Consider the following 16,177-nt stretch of genomic DNA (forward strand, 5'->3'; position numbering starts at 1 on the left):
ATCTATTGAAATCTGAGTCCACACCTCCAATAGCTCCAGTTTCAACTCACCACCTCAGGGTTCATGGTTCTAGAAAACTAGAGTTTTCTCCCCTTCTATATATGTAACTCCCTTTGGCAGATATTATCCCAATATATTCGTTTATTTTGTCCATTCTCTGTGTGTAATCAATCTGTCATCACCACCACTGCCTCACCCCATCTGGGCTCTGACACCCTGCATCCAGCTAACCCATGAGAAGGCCTGCTCACTCTGACCATCCAGATCAGGCTACCCTTCCAGGTGGCTGCCCTCCTCACCCAGCCCAGACTCTAACATCTCCCCATGCCACTCCTCTGTGTGGATGCCTCCTTCATCATACTGGCATGCTGGTATTTCTCTGTAGGCAGCCCCAAAATAAGGACGCCATTCTTACCCAGCTTAGAGCCATTATCTTTTGAAGAGATCAGGGTGATACCGTTAGAACAGGAGATAAGTCCCCTACCAAAAACCATGAGATGATATCCCATCCACACAGAATAAAATGCAAGCACCTGATTGTATACTGCAAGAGCATGATCAGGTCCTGTTTGCCTTTTCAAGTACATCTCTTCCCACCTGGCCCTGTTCTTCATGGCCAACCCACAGACCTTCTTTCTGTTCCTGTCCCATCCTCAGATCCTCTGCACTTGCTGGGTTCTGTCAGCAGAAAGTGGCATAGCTGACTTACCTTTCAGTCGCAGATCTATGTTCTCCTTCCAAAGTGGCTTTGACCACCCTGGCAGAAGGAGCCAATCCACCCCACCATTCTTTTCTATCCCATAACCTCATTGTCAGGGCTTTGAAGTGCTTACCAACATATGAAATTATCTGTGTGTGTCTTTTGCTTATTCAATTCTGTAGGAATCTGGTCCTTTTGTTCAGCGTTAAACTCCCAGGAGGAGGAAGTGTGCCAAGCATATATTGCTCAATGGGTGTGAACTAAGTGAATAAATGAATAACCCGATGACATTTGAGAGCAGTGCAAGGAAGTGTGAGCTGGGTGTGTGTTCTTAAACAAGCTGCTCAAGTTCTCTGGGCTTTAAGCTCCTCATCTGAAAAGTGGGACTGAGCATGCCCAGTGGGTAGGGATATTGTGAAGATTGCAAGCAGGCCTCAGCATTGTTCCGCACCTTGTAGAAAGATAATGTATCTCTCCTCCAACATGGGACCTAGAACAATGAGATCAATATGGGAATTTTCAGGTTCCCAACATAATGAGCTTTTCTGTCTTAGTTCAGGCATATGCAGTTTTTCTTATACAGTACCACCAGAGGTTCCATGGCTGACTATCCTTTTTGATCAAATCCTGTGTTTTCATTTGAGAGTCACAAAGATCCCCGTCAATGAAAGAAAAGTTTTCTGTGAGCCACGCCACATGAAAAACAAAGCTTCAAAATGAGTTATAAAGGAAAATGTGTTCCCTGGCCGGCATGGGGAGCAACATTTCAGGGCCAAGAGAAGTGCCTCTGCTTGAGGCTTAAGGGTCTTATCGACCCAGCTGAAGCAGAGATCATAGCGTAAGAGAACAGAACAGAGAAGAGGGAAAGAAAATCCCCAAAGCTGGCCCGTCACTCCTGGATGAAAGGCCATTTTATCTGTTAACATGCAGCCTGTGGTGAGAGTCCTGGTTAGCTAGATGTCAAAGCTGCAGACAGGGAGGATGACCTCACTGGAAAAGAGAATGGCGGGCCTCCCTTGGATTTGGGAATATATGCACTAGACAAATGATCTCCATTCAGCTAAGCTAGCTTATGGATGATATAAGTCCAATCAATTCCCCATTTTTCATGCTAATAGACACAGAGTCAGCCTGGGGAGGGGAGCTGGATGAGGGTGGCTGCTGGCCAACTCCCCTTCAGAAGATCCCATTAGCCAACAGAATCTCTCTGTAAAGATTTCCCTGTCCCAGCAGAGCAGCCAGCTTTTGTGAACTTGAGCACTACTCACTGCAACAAAACTCTTAGTCATCAAACAAGGCACATCATCCTAGGAGATAACTGTTGGGAAGGTGACGGATGACTCTGCACAGCAGGTGGGACTGCGGTTTACAATATACTCAGAGACGCTTCTCGAGGGCTCTCGGCCTCAGCTCTGAGCATCTCTGTGACTGATTCATGGTTACTCTTCCAGTCTCTGATACTTGATACTTGACTGCATAAGGAGCTGGCAAGACAACAAAACTTGGCACGATAGTCAGAATATGTAGTTTTTTGTAGTTTGCAAAGTGTTTCCACATTCATGATCTCATTTCTTCCTACTCTGTGAGGTAGGCTGGGCAAGTATTACCATCCCCCTCTCCTCAGAGATTAGGAAATTGAAGCTCAGAGAGGCTAAGTGACTTGTTCCAGAACACACAGCTAGGTAATGAGAGTGCTGGGATTTGAACCCAGGCCTCTGACTAGAGCCTATGCCCAACCTACCCTGCCACAAGTGATTTACCTGCTGGTGAGGTTTGTGCATCAAATTTTTCTTTGAAAGAATTGAATCATGACTTATTATCTGAGATCTCAGATGAGGGTGAAAAACAAAATGATGAAAATCATCTTGGTTTAAGAATCAAATGTCAGGTCCCTGGAGCAAGCCAGTTGGGAAATTTGGGGCCATCGGTTACCATATACACCTAGCTCACTAAAAGCTCACGAGAGTGGCCATTGTCCAGAAACTTAAAAGGAGGAAGAAGAGTTATCCTAGTAAAATGGAAATCCAGGGGAGACACCCGCTGAGTGCACTCTTTCCCCTACATCCTTTGTTGCTGGAATTACCCAACCTCCAATATGTTGGCAAGACCCCCCGGCAGTACATTCAACACAGTCATTATCATATGGGAAAGATGCATGTTTGTTTAAAAAGTCAGGTTCTTTAGCTTCTATTACTCTTACAACTTCCTAAAGATCCCCAGGCTCTTTGTTGAGCTGAACAACCAAATTAGGCTTAATATGATCTAATGCAAAGGTCTGAATTATGCCTTGAGTATACTTTCTGGGAGATGAAAGGACCAATATGCTTATAAAGTTCTATTACTCTTTTAAAAAGACTTTTAAAATGTTGGAAGTACCTCCTGGCTAGGGAAAGGATTAGATGCCCTGCTTTCAGTTCATTACTTCTAATATAAACACTCGGTATCCCCAGTGTTCAGCATCAGTTGACTGTCTTTATACAAACTGAACAGATGGAGGGCCTTGGGCCTTTGTCTCTGAAGTCCGTTTAATGACTAGGGAAAAGTGAGATGTTTCGTCTGATTAAAGGCGCCGCTCTTCAAAGCCATACCTTCTTCCATTTGGGAAATGACAATGTTTATGGTGCTTGTGCCCAGTTGGTGGATGAATGGAGTAGTTACTAAGCAAATCTCTCTTTGTACCAGAAAATAGCAATCCTGGTGAAACAGAGGTGGCCCAAGTGGTTCATACGCTGGTGTATGATGCAAGCCCACTGGTATATGAATCCTATTGGATGCCGTGTATCAGATCCAGACATCAGATACACTGGTGAAAATAAGTGTAAAGGCTGCTTACATTTAAAAATATTTCTAATTTTAAAAGTAACATGTTTATTACAGAAATTTGGAAAACACAGAAAAGCAAAAATAAGAAAATTCACCCATGATCTTTCAAGCCAGAAATCAACACTATTATCACCTTGTTATATATGTTCCCATTATTCTCCATGTATTTAGTACAAGCACTTAAAAAAAAAAAAAATTGAGATCCTGCAGATTTTGTGGCTTTCGTTTTTTTTTGTTTTGTTTTTTTTTGTAACTCATCGATATATTGTCAACATATGTCTCAATCAGTGCATACAGATTTATTTCATCACCTTCAATAACCATATCTATCATGGGAGTGTGCCACTTATCATAACTTAACCAGTGTGCAGTTGGTGGACTTTTAAGTTATTTTCAATATATAAGGTTTTTTTATTATTATTATTGGGGAAGGGGAACACGACTTTATTGGGGAACAGTGTGTACTTCTGGGACTTTTCTAAATCAAATTGTTGTCCTTTCAGTCTTAGTTGTGGATGGTGCAGCTCAGCTCCAGGTCCACTTGCCGCTGTTAGTTGCAGGGGGTGCAGCCCACCATTGCTTGTGGGAGTCGAGAGTAAAACCGGTAACCTTGTGTTTGAGAGCCCGCGCTCCAACCAGCTGAGTCATCTGGCAACACGGAAGCTGAGTGGCAGCTCATTGACTTCATTCTAGTTGTGGAGGGTGCAGCTCATTGGCCCATGTGGGAATCGAACCGGCAGCCCCGTTGCCCAGAACTCACTCTCTAACCAACTGAGCAACCTGTCCACCCCCAATGCGTCAGTATTATAAAGGGCTGAGATAAAAAACAACATCTCAATAAAGGAATCTTTTCTGATTAATTTCTCAGGATAAATTCCTGCATTAAAGGGTCAAAGGCAATGCACGTTTCTCATTTGACTTTTCCTGTTAAATCACCCTCTGCTGTTTGTACAGGGGACATATTTGGGAGCTCACTCCCTCCTATTTGATCCACACAAATATCATTTTAACATATTTTTTCTCAATTTTAGAAGCAAAAAATGACTACATATTGTTTTTCTAATTGGCTTCTCTGAGTCCATGTGTAAATGAATGTGTTTTGACTCTACCAATTGGCCATCAATAGCCCCCCTTTATTGTAAAATTGTGTTTCAAGTCCTTTGTTCACTTTCTATTGGTTAAAGAATTTTTGGCAAGTTATAATGTCCACCTATCACATACGTTTGTCATTGTCATTTACTTCTGCTTATAGTGCTTTTTCTTTTTTATGTACCAAGTATACATACATATCTCTTTAAAATTCTACATTTCTTTTTGGTTTCTGTATTTGTCCCTAGGGTGAGGAAAGCCTCTTCCATCCTGAAGTTAAAGGGTCACCTTTATTTCTTCCATTTTTTTGTAGTTTCTTTTTATAGTTTAATTCACCTAGATCATTTTTGCCATTAGTATTTTTTAAAATGCAAAACTGGCAAGCTACTTTGAAATTCCATAGCATTATTAGTCAAAAAAAAGGCAAGACAGAGACCAAGCATCTCTTTTTCTGGAAGCAGGAATAGAAAAACTCATGACAACAATGGGAAAAAGACCAGACTGAATATACCTTCCTACTATACTAAGATGTTGTGCTCTTCATGAATTAACTTTTAATCAACACTTTTTTGCTAACAGTCATTTTAAGTTGGTGACAAGTACATTTTAATCTATCAGCAAGGAAAGGCACCTAATGTGAACATGGGGAGCTGAGAATTATGGTGTTTAGATCGCTCTGATACCTCTGAGGAACTCAGGCAATCTTCTCAAGGCATGAAGACTTCAAAAGAGTAACAGATCGGAGAGAAAGCTGTGCATTTATGAGATAGGCTGATCTACATGAGACATACATAAGGCAAAGTAGTGAGGACATCCTGAGAGGACAGGAGCTGAACTTGGAACGTTGGATGGGTTTCATTTGGTGGAACGAAGGGAGAAGGAAAACATAGCAGGGGGACAAGAGTGAGGAAAGGTACAGAGAAGAGGGCCTGGCAATGACTAACTCCATTTTTATGCAGTCGGTTTACATTTCACATGTGCTTAGAGACATGTGACTACTACTCATCTTTGAACCTTCATTTTCTCATCTGTGAAATGGGGGAATACTATAAAGAGTTTTCTTTTAAAAAGTTCAACTAGCACTTTTAATTGAAAAAGGGTATTCATTGAATTAAATAATAAAAAAGTCCAGGGACACAGCCTTCAGGTGTGGCTTAATCCAGGAGCTTAAATGATGTCAGTAAGACCGGGCACTCATCTTCAGGTTCTTGGTCCTCTCTTCTGGTCCCATGCCCAGGCTCTACGTGATGGCAAGATAATAGCAAGCAACTCCCCACCTACATCCTTTTGGGTTCAAGTCCTAGGTTCACTCTGATTATATTTGGTCACATGCTTGTCTATGAAGCAATCACTTTGGAGTGTGGTCAGGGTGATAGAATTTCCTCGTTGGCCAGGCCTGAATTATATCTTCTATCCCTGGAGCCATGAATGGAAGCCGACCTGAAACCCATAGATCGATTGCCAAGGAATAGTTTTTCTCCAGAGGAAATGTGGTGCACTGTTCCCTGGAGAAGAGGGAATTATGCCGGTCAGGCTAAAACAACACTCCTTTAGACGAAGAACCTCAATATTTTATGATTCTCTAAATTAACCCTCAGAGGTTGATGGATTAGGTATCACCCATCCCATATTACAAATGACAAAATGGAAGTTCAGAGAGATTAAGTAACTTTCCACAAGGTATCCCAGCTGGTAAAAGGCATAGTTAAAACTCACACTTGGTCTTTTGACTCCAAAGCCAAACCTCAGTGAAAGACTATTTCAGTCAAGGCTGCTTTCCATAATAGGACTTTGTAGTGTCGAGCCTGGGCTGGGCAGCTGTTCTGTCAGTTTTTGACTGGCCGACTAAACCGCACTGTGGCCATCTTCACCTTGTCCCGCACTGACTTTATCCTGAGAACAAACTGAATGAGCAGCCAGCTCTGTGCCTGCGCTGAGTCTTAGGGATTAATGATCCTGAGAAACTGACCTGACAGGTGTGAAAGGGAAATTTCTGAATGTAAACTGCCTCTGCCACATGAAATCATTTGTGAGTCAACAAGAAAGAGATGACAAATTGGCCATTTTCTGCCCCCTGTGCCACCAAGGTAATAAATCTGGTTTATCTCTCAGTTGGTATTACATACTTAAAAAAAAAAAAAAGGAGAAGAAGCATTTAAATGGCTTGTGTAATGGTGGTTAGGCCAGCAGCAGTTCAAATCTCTTATCTTTCATAAAAAACCAATTCTAATCCACAAATGAGCCTTATGTGAAAATGCCTGCTCTGGACTGCGGGGCTTTCTTCTTGCAAAGTACATAAACCATGAGGTGTGGCAGCGTGTGCAGTGGCCAACAGCCGGATTTCATAATGAGACAGATTGCAGAGCTGTCACTAACCAGCTCTGTAATCTGCCTTGGCCTAAATTTTGACGTCTGAAAAATGGGAATACATAGTGCTGCCTTTCTCACATGGTCGGCTCTCCAATTTCCACTTTTATTTTTCACTCCACTGATATTTATTATGCACCTCGCACATGTTATGCGCTGACTTAGATGGGGATACAGAGTAGGTATGATAGTCTAGTTGCTGCCGTTTTATACTTTGTGGCTTATTAAAAATGCTATTAATGGATATGGTGGTGCTAAAGATGCATACTAATCAATGAAACTCCCATATAAATCTAAAATTTATTATAGTGATCAGTGTTACAAAGGAGGAAGAAGTGGTGATATGAGAGTGGATAATAGGAAAATGTGACTGTGTTCTAAGATGAGTAGGAATTAAAAGGCAAGCATGATTAATTCCCACTTATTTTAGGAATTAGAAATTAATCCATTGAAATGCAGATGGATTGTACCTGTTCTGATCCTTGTCATTTGTCATGTGACTGTTGCTCCTCCCATCAAGCAGTGGAGTCTATTTTTCCACATCATCAGTCTGGGCTGGTCTTGTGACTTGGTCTGATTCTCCTTCCCAGGCAAGGAGACAGGACAATGGAATCAAAACCTAAGAGAAATAGCAGATAGTAGAAATAAATCCAGAGAGTATTAGATAATGGGATCCTCAACGATGAGCTATTGTTCAAAAAGATAATACTGAAAATGTCAATAGGGAACTAAGAAATAAAGTAAATAGAAACTAAAATTGAATCACAGAGTAACTGAAATGAACAGTTTAATAGCATATTCAACACAACTGAAAAGTAAGGTGGAAGACAGGCCCCATGAGAAAACCAGGATGACACTCAAAGGGACAGAAAAATGGAATGCAAACTCTTAGGGAGAATAGAAAGAGGAAATGCTTTGTAACCCATTTCATGAGGTCAGAATAACCTGATATCAACACCTAACAAGGACATTACAGAAAGGAAGATTATAGGTCAGTCTCTCTCATGAACATAGATGCAAAAATCCTAAGCAAAATATCAGCAAACCAGATCTACCGATTATGAAAAGCATAACACATCACAACCAAATTGGGTTTGTTCCAGGAATTCAAGGTTGTTTTAACACTTGAAAACCGGTCAGTGCAAATCACTATGTTAATAAAATAAATGGGGGGAAATGAGCATCTCCATGTACGTGAAAAAGTGTTTAGTAAAATTTAACACCCTTTTATGATTAAAAACTCTTAACAAGCTTTAAATAGGATGGAACTTCTGTCATCTAATAAAAGTATCTCCAAAGGCATGTAAGATCTGTTGACATCAATAGTGAAATGTTAAAAGCTGTTCTTATGTGATGGGGAAAAAGACAGTGATGCCCGTTTGTACCACTCTGTTCTACGTTATCCTGCACATCCTGGTCTGTACAAAGAGGCAAGATAAATAACTAATAAAGATAACAAGTGAAAGCAAAAAGCTATTATTATTTCCAGATGAAATAAATATACCTTTGTAGAATCCAAAAGAATCTACAAACCATTAGAAATAATTTATCAAGCTTACTAGATACCAGGATAATATGAAAGAAATATGTTGTTGTTGTTCTTATCTAAAATTATGGAAATACTGAAAAAATAATTTAAAACTTTACAAAAATAATTAAAAATTTTACCACTGATAATTGCATTGAGAAGCATCCACTACCTGGGGGGAGCTCAATGTGCAAAACATTCACATTGAAACTCATATAAACTTACTGAAGTTAAAGGAGGTCTAAATAAATGGAGGAATGCACATGTGTTATAGAGCTCAAGGCTTAGTCTTTACAGAGGTTCACTCTAATCTATATAGTCAATGCAACTCTGTCAAAATCCCAGCCATTTTTCTAGATATTGACGAGTTAATTCTGAAATTTCTGTGGAAACAACAAAGGAGAAAAGCTAAGACCATCTTAATGAAGAAGAAAAAAGTGGGAAGACTAGCTCTACAACATCAAATTTATGGTTCATAAGACGGGGTGGTAATGACACAAGAACAGCCAAATAGACCAATGGAGCAGAAGAAAGAGGCCAGAAACAGACCTCCACATATGTGGACAGTTGATTTAGGACAAACTTACTCTACAAATCAGTGGGGAAAGGACAGTTTCAATAAGTTCTGCTGGATCAATTTGCTTTCCATGTTAAAGAAAAGACTTTACTCCTTTATCACCATATACAAAAATCAATTTCAGGTAGATTGTAGAAGTAAAACAATGAAGCTTCTAGAAGCAATATAGGAGAATATCTTCATGACCTTGGAGTAGGGAGTTGTTATTTAAACAGGGCACAAAAAACTAACCCTAAAAGCAAAGAAGGCAACAACTGTTTGAGATCAGATCATTTCTAAATTTTCTTGCTCCTATACCCCTCCCTAAAAGGACTTTGAAAACTTAATATATGATCTTTCACCTTTTTAATCTGACAACTAACATTTCTGCACTCCACCAAAATACACCCTTACAAGAATGAAAATTTAGCATAAAAAACAGGAGAAGACATTGACAACATATAATTGACAAAGTTTGCATTGAGAATATGGAAAGAAATCTTAAAATAAATAAGATCACCAAACAGAAAAATGGCTAAGAAGCTCCGCTTCATCAAAGAGGATATCCAAAAGGTCAATAAACATACGAAGAGGTGCTCAACTTTTCTCATAAACAAGGAACTATAATTTAAAAATACAATAAGATACTGTGACACATCCATCAGAAGGGCTAACATGAAGAAATTGTGTAATGATAGGAAGTATTAGAGTCAATGAGAACTAATGGGAATTCTCAGGCGCAGCCAATGGGAGTAAAAAATAATGCAACATTTTTGAAAAACATCTTGGCATTGATTACTGAACCTGAACTTATCCTTACCATATGACCCCGTAATTCCAGCCCTAGGCATATCCTCAACAGAAGTGTGAGCACGGAAAAGCTCATACTAGTGTCATTCACATAAGCCCAGAGATACAAACAACCCCAAAAGTCTATCGGCATTAAGATGGATAAATAAATGGTGGTATATTCATAAAATGGAATACTTGGCTTAGGGCTATGGTAATGAATTAACTATAGCAACAAAAATGAATCAACATGGATGAATAACCCAAACTGTCGAGTGAAGAAAGCTAGATCCTAAAGGATATGTACTATATGGAGCTGCTTATATAAAGCACAGGGAGAAAAAAACAGGCACGACTATAATGTTTAGGAATGCATGCTTAACTGATAAAACCATAAAGAAAGGCAAGGAAATGATTTCCTTAAAGATCAAGATCGGGGTCTCCTCAGGCACGGGGTGGGCCTTTGGGGCTTGGACTGTTCTGTTTCTTGATGTGGTGATGGTTACCTGTAATTTCACTTAGTGATAAATCACTTATACAATGTTCTGTATGCATTACGTTTCACCATGTAAAGGTTACAAATATGCCACCAGTATAAGATAGGTGGGAACCACTAGCCTAAATGGAGACAAAGAAGGTGAAAAGTAGCCAAGATCAGGTCATTTCTAAACTTCCTTGCTCCTATACCCCTCCCTAAAAGAGCTTTGAAAACTTATGTAGATCTTTCACCTTTTTAATATCACAACTAACATTTCTCAACATGTTTAAATAGTTGCAGCATATTGGAACCATTGAAATTTTATTATAGAAATATTTTACCATTTTAAAATATACCCAATGGAATATAAATGCATTGGTGACTTGAAACCCACCATTTAAAATATAAATGAACGAGTTCTTTGAGAAATTACACGTTTTTCCTTGAAATGGTATTCCATTCCTATAGAATTTTATACCAGTGTAATACGTTTCTATGATTGAAAGTCCCTTAATGATTACCTATCATAATACTCTGTAACATAAATATGCATATAAATTAGAATTTAGAATCTCCTGTGACCTTAAATTTATAAATAAAAAATTATTCTGGGTTGAATTGTCATTATGTAGTACTAATACATAATGAAAATATAAATATATTATGCATTTTGATAAAATATTATGAGAGAAAATGTACAATTCTATCGGTAATACATCTCTTAATGAAATGAATAGGGGTAGGTTTACAGTGCAGTCATGAGGGAAGGCTTCATGGACACACGTTTGAGCCCTTTAAGTTGTCCCTTTGTTTGGCACACGGGGACACTGTACACCTTGGGCAGAGGACTGCAGTAAGAACAGGGTAGGTGAGAGAGAGGCCATTCTTTTGTAATGGAACAGAAGAGTGATTGTAAAAGGGCAGGTGGGAAAGTGAACTGGTATGATGCTTTTCTGGGAACTACTGATGCTCCGTGTGTATCTGTGCCCTCCATGTCTTCCCCTGAGAGCTTTCTCTGGAACAGGAAGCCTGCTCCATTCATACAGTCCCCATCTCCATCACGTGCTACTCTGGCTTCCAGAGTTCCCCCTGCAGGATTAAGGCTGGACGACACTCTTCCCAGGCTGCCTTTCCTTCCCCATCTCCGATCCTCACTCCCCTACAGGTATTTCCTGGGTTCACCTTCCAAATTAACGCTTTGCACTAGAATCTTTGTTACTGTGCATGCTGCTGGGGGAATTCAAACTAAGACCTACCTCAACTACTAGCATATTCTCAACTAAATCAACTTTAGCCATGAGTATAGTAGAGGCTATGGAAACAGATTCTTCTAAAACTCCCTGCGCGTACCTACTCCAAGGGATGTACTTCTGTACCTCAAAGGCGCGCAAAGCCCAGTTTGAAGCCACAGAGATCCACACCTATGGATAAGGGGGCAATTCCATTAGCTTGTGTTTTGGAGGGACTGATCCATAGGGCTGTGTAAGAAAACAGCATCTGGATTAATGGATACTAAGGATGTGATCATACTTCATAAATTGTAAAGGGAATTATTATTTGGACACTGGGATGGAAACATGGGGTCTGGATTTTAGTGCCAGCCCTAATGTTGACTTACCATATAGCCCTTTTCTTCCCTTTTTTCCTCTCAGTTTCTCATTGTGGGTAATGAGGGGGTTAGACAACAGTAGGTTTATTAATATTTTCAGATAACTTTGCCTTTATTCTCTCTCATAAACCCGAATGAACATGTGTTCAAATGCATCCATGCAAATAGTATGAGAGACCATTCTAGCTCAGAAGATAGAGAGTTCTCAGCCTTCATAACCCTGACTTTAGTTCAGTGTGGTATGGTTCCTTATCCTATTCAAAGAAACCACTGCCATGTCCCAAAAAGGAATCAAAACATACACCCTGAACTTTTGGGTGATGTCTTTATGGAAATGGGTGATTACTAGCGCTATCCTATGAGGCAGAAGCAGATAAAGACCATACAACATAAAATTACAACATCATACAACATCATAACACCCCACAACAAAACCATTCTTTTTCTTTGCATATGAATAAAGCCCCAAATTCTTAGCACTGACTAGTTTTTTACCTACTTAATTGGCTTCCAAATCTTTGTACCACCAGCCCCCTACACGAAGGTCATCATATGGCATAAACTCAATAAATATTTGATGAACTAAAGACCCCCAGAGTTTGCTCCCCAATTTTGGTTATAGCTGTCTCTTGATATACGCCAAATTTTCTTTAATCCTCACCAGTGGTTTATAATCTATCCTGAGTCATAGATCCTACTGAGAATCTGCTGAAAGCTATGGACTCTCTCCTCAGAGAAGAAACACGTTTGTATAAGTGTACACTCTTATCATATTCTCTAAACTTGGACCCAGACAATCCTTGGACTCAGTCAGGTAAAGAACTTTGGTTGTAGCCCAAGAATAGCATAACTTCTCCTGATTGGCACTGACAACTTGGAGGGAAGTTTTGAGAGGGAGTCTATGGTGAATGCATTTTCAGAAGGACGGAGCACCATGTGCCCTGGAAAGGGCTGTAGCAGCACAATTTCAGGTGTTTGTCATCCTTTCATCCTTTTCTAGATTTACAGGTCCGTTTCACAAGTATACTTTGTATCCCCACATCTCTACACCTTCCTTCCAGGTACCGAGGTTGCCCAGAGTGTCAGAGGCTGTCACGGGAGGCAGTAGAGATCAGATTAGCAGATAAGAAAGCAGGCTCCAAAGCCCAGTGGAACAAATGCACTGTCTTACTGTCTATGCCACCTCTTACAGCTTACTTAGTCTGTCACTGCCCATTTCCTTATCTGTAGAATGGGGATAATACAATTATCTAAGGGCACCCATCTCATAACAGGAGTGTCTCAATAAATATTCAGTATTTCTAACTCACCAAATATCTTTCTCTCAAGATAGTGCTTCTCATGGGGGTCCATCAATAAGAATCATTGTATCCCTCTTCCATGTCCTCCAATGTGTTGACATTGTGCCTATTATTATTGTTTTATTACTTTTCTAAAAGTAATTGGTGTACAATGATGTCACATTATTACAGGGCTAACTTCATTGTATAAGTTGAAAATTGCATGTAATTGAAACTATCCTTGAAAATTGTATAGACCCCCAAGAAAATACAGCACACATGGCTTTGGGTACCAAACAAGAACTATACTCATCTGTAATTCATACGTCCTTACATCTAGGAACACAACCCTCTGCCTCTAAGAGGACATCATCTCCTTAGTGATAAGCAGGGGATGGTGGTAAATTCCAAGGTGTTCTCATGTTCCTATAATAGTAACTCCATTCTGTTTTTAATATTGAGCCTATATAATTTTTAATACAATTGTAGAATTCTCTCTGTCACTCTGCCAAGCATATATAAGAAATGAACAGATATTTGTTAAGTTGAATTGACCTATATAACCAGGTCATTGAGTCCAGAATTATTGATTTCTAAAAATGGTCCATTTTTGGAACTCATCCTTGAGAGGTAATAGATCCAGAAAAGGAGAGTAAGAACAAACATAATTTACCTAGCTCAAGAATAGTTTGTTCATGGATATGCCAAAAGGCTAATATCTTTAATGTATCGAGAGCCCAAACAGAACAAATTAAACCATCCAAGACAAAGACAAAAGATGTGATTAGTTAATTCACGGAAGATGAAATACTGATGTGACAATGGATTCATCTCATATTAAGTAATGAGATGTGAGTTGAATCAGTAATATGTCATGCTTATCAATCAAATTGGTAATAATGGAAAAGAATTACATTACTCAAGGTCGATGTGCTCATGGCCTGTACTTAGAGGCACTTTTCTGTACTGTTGGTGGGATTGTGAGGTAGAGCCAGGTTTCAGGAAAGTCATGACAAATGCCGTACTTGTTGATTCAGCTAATGCACTTCTAATCTGTGGAAATAATTGGAGAAACATATAAATATCAGTGCGCAATGATGCCAGTCACCAGTACCACCCTCCATGAGCCTCAGACTTTAGGGGATTCCTCTGGCCCACTCCAGCCAGCCTTGCCTTTCCTTTCAGGGTGAGCTAGACCCACACCAAGGGAGCATGCCCACCCTGTGCTCCCTCCTCGAGACCACACCTCAGATGCACAGGACCTGGGAAAGGCCCTGAGCTCCCAGGTCCACCTCCCAAAGGGAGACTGGGCCACGAGTGGGCTCATCCTTAGACCTAAGGGCTGGCTCTTTTCAGGCAGTGTAGACAAAATTTGAACATGAGACCCCATATTGTACAGGACTCACTGGGACTGGTTGGAGGGTACAAAGGCCGGGGCCTGCTCACCTGGTATTGCTGTGTCCCAGCATGGAACCCAAGGGATCCAAACAGTCTACATTTGAACTTGACCAGTCAGGTTCTTATAAAATCATGTTTATCAAGATTGGAGGATAAAATATTTTTCATTTAACAGCTTGTAGGCTGGCTTCACAACTTTAAAATATTTAGACACAATATTAGAAGGCTATGTCAGCCTTCATGTGTTCTCCTGGATAGACCAGCTTCCAGATTCACAAATGTTAAGGAGAGGCATGCTCATCCCAACCTCGTTTTGACAGAAATTAGAAGCAAATCATTAGAAGTAAGTCATACTAATTGACATGGAAAGATGTTTTAAGCTATATTAAGAGTAAGACATTTAAAACATTTGATTCCATTTGTGTGTGAAGAAGGAGTGAAAGTGTATGTATTCCCTCCCCATTTAAAAGCAAAAAGACACGAAAGGCATTCAGCAAAATGCTGACAGAGGTCATCTCAGTGGAATGGGAAGGTGGGCAAGACTTCAGGTAGTATTTATGTACTTCATTTTTGCTCATTTGAATTTTTTAGTGTTTCAACAAGGAACATGTATTATTTGTGAAATAAAGCATATAGTAAATGATAAAAGCAAGCCTCAGTAGTAGCTTCCAGCCAGTTTTCTAAGGGCGTTTCAGCATACCTGAGATCCTTGCACAAGGCAGGACAACTTTGTCTTTCCACAGAGTATCGTCCCCAACTTTCAAGGCCTATCATCAGAAAGGTGTCTCCCTTCTTCCTAAGCATGTGCCCTGGGCCACCTACCGGAAATGACCACCTGACCCACAGGCTCCCAGCTGTGCACATCCCTTCTCATGCTCTTCTTTCCTTCAGTCCTGGGCTTCAGTTCCTGGACCAGAGGCAGGAGAGGCTCTGGGTCCCCCTGGGATTCTCAGGGGTGAAAGGCATGCTTGGTCTGAGGTCCGCCATTCTGACCTGGAACTGCTGGCTTACCAGTTAATTTATGCTTGCTCATGCCTTGACCCATCATTGGGGCAGAACTTCTTTCAACAGAGTCAGTGTGGAGGTGGCAAATGTGAGAGTAACATAAGAACCTTAATTAAGTTCTCCTGGGATACGGGGTGTCTGAGAGCTGGTGAAGGGGAATGGACCTCGCTAGGCTATTTTCTTTCCTGGGTGCTTACAGCCTTCAAAATATCGTTTAAAGTTAAAACAATATACAGAAGCTTAGTTAATTTATGTCCACTTCCTACACTCTGTTTAATACATTAACTGTTTCCTTAACTTATTGGGTGATTTTGAAGACTGGCCAAAGAGTTTATTGTCCAGATGACATTTCAGCTTTTTTATTACCAGTTTTACTAAAAAAAAAAAAAAGCAATATTAAACTGATCACAGATGAAAACTTTTGTTAGTGGCAAAGGGTTAAAGAAACCCACACAAGCATCTTCCTGACTTTCGGCACTCGTGGGCCAGTGCCCATTTCAAAAGTTAACTGTATGTGAATGACTGGAACAAAGCTGCTCTAAAGCTCATTACCAT

The 16,177-nt window shown here is 40.2% G+C and overlaps 1 long non-coding RNA gene across 1 annotated transcript; it reads right to left on the reverse strand.

The window, feature by feature from the left end:
• Positions 1-5,144: 5,144 nt before the first annotated feature.
• LOC141567111 (uncharacterized) lies at positions 5,145-15,704 on the reverse strand. Its single transcript, XR_012489504.1, has 4 exons — positions 15,440-15,704; positions 14,134-14,272; positions 7,450-7,598; positions 5,145-6,117 (listed from the first exon to the last, which is right to left on the reverse strand). It is a non-coding gene; the product is annotated as an uncharacterized LOC141567111 (long non-coding RNA).
• Positions 15,705-16,177: the final 473 nt, after the last annotated feature.

The sequence above is a fragment of the Rhinolophus sinicus genome, linkage group LG10 (assembly GCF_036562045.2).
Source record: "Rhinolophus sinicus isolate RSC01 linkage group LG10, ASM3656204v1, whole genome shotgun sequence".
Lineage (NCBI taxonomy): Eukaryota > Metazoa > Chordata > Mammalia > Chiroptera > Rhinolophidae > Rhinolophus > Rhinolophus sinicus.